The sequence below is a fragment of the Aplysia californica genome, unplaced genomic scaffold, assembly GCF_000002075.1.
Source record: "Aplysia californica isolate F4 #8 unplaced genomic scaffold, AplCal3.0 scaffold00733, whole genome shotgun sequence".
NCBI lineage: Eukaryota > Metazoa > Mollusca > Gastropoda > Aplysiida > Aplysiidae > Aplysia > Aplysia californica.
The window spans coordinates 186,754-187,810 of NW_004798003.1; positions in this window are offsets into that span (position 1 = coordinate 186,754).

Here is a 1,057-nt window from a genome sequence, read left to right on the forward strand (position 1 = left end):
CTGGGATATACGGTGAGGTTGGAGGGGTGAGGAGGGGAGGAGAGGGGGAGAAAAGTGGGAGAGGAGGAGGGGGGGAAGAGTGGGGGAGGGAGAGAGGAGGAAGGGAGGGAGAAAAGTGTGTGTGGGGGGGAGAGGGGAGAGGAGAGGGAGAAAAGTGTGTGAGGTGGGGAGAGGGGAGGAGGAGAGGGGGAAAAGTGTGTGTGTGTGGGCGGGAGAAAGGGTGTGGAGAGAAAGGACGGTGTTGGCAAGGGTAAGGGTTGCAAGAGGAGGAGAGGGAAAAGGGGTGGGGAGGGTGGTGGAGAGAAAGGGTGGGGAGAGAAAGGACAGTTGTGGTATGAGCGGGGGGTTGAAGGAGGGTGGGTGTGGAAAGGGTAGGGGTGGGGTGGTGGGGGAGAAAGAGTGGGGATGGAAAGGGCGGGGAGACAGTTTATATAATAATTTGCTTCCAAAGAATACCATGCTTATAACAAATCAGTTGGAAGAACCTTGTCTGTAATAACCGTGAACGTCTGTATGTATATTATAGCCAAAGTTGTCATATCGTCTTTTGAAATGAAGGATGCTTTTTTATATTCCTCAATAGAATAAGTATAGCCTACTCATAAAAATAGTCTGTTTGAAGAGCTTTGTAATAATAGTAAAATGTGTATAATTATAACCCAAGTTATCATATCGCCTTTTGAAATGAATTATGGTTCTTTTTTCTTATTCCTCAAAAAGAAAGGCATACCTTTAAAAAAGTCAGATTGAAGAAATTTGTTTGCAATATTCCTGAACCGTCAGTGTGTATATTTATAACCAAAGTCACACCAACGCCTTTTGAAGTATTTAACGATTTAAATAAGATAAACTGCTTAAGAAAAGCATTTTCTTAAAAAGTCAGTTCGAAGAATTTTGTCTGCAATAATCGCGAACTGTCATTGTTTATAATTATAGTCCAAGACCTCCCATAGCCTCTTCCTTTGTATAACGATTTTTATTTTTCGAATACGGTACATGGGAAAATAAAAATCATACTCTTAAATAAAGTCTGTTTGGAGAAATCTATCTGAGCTTA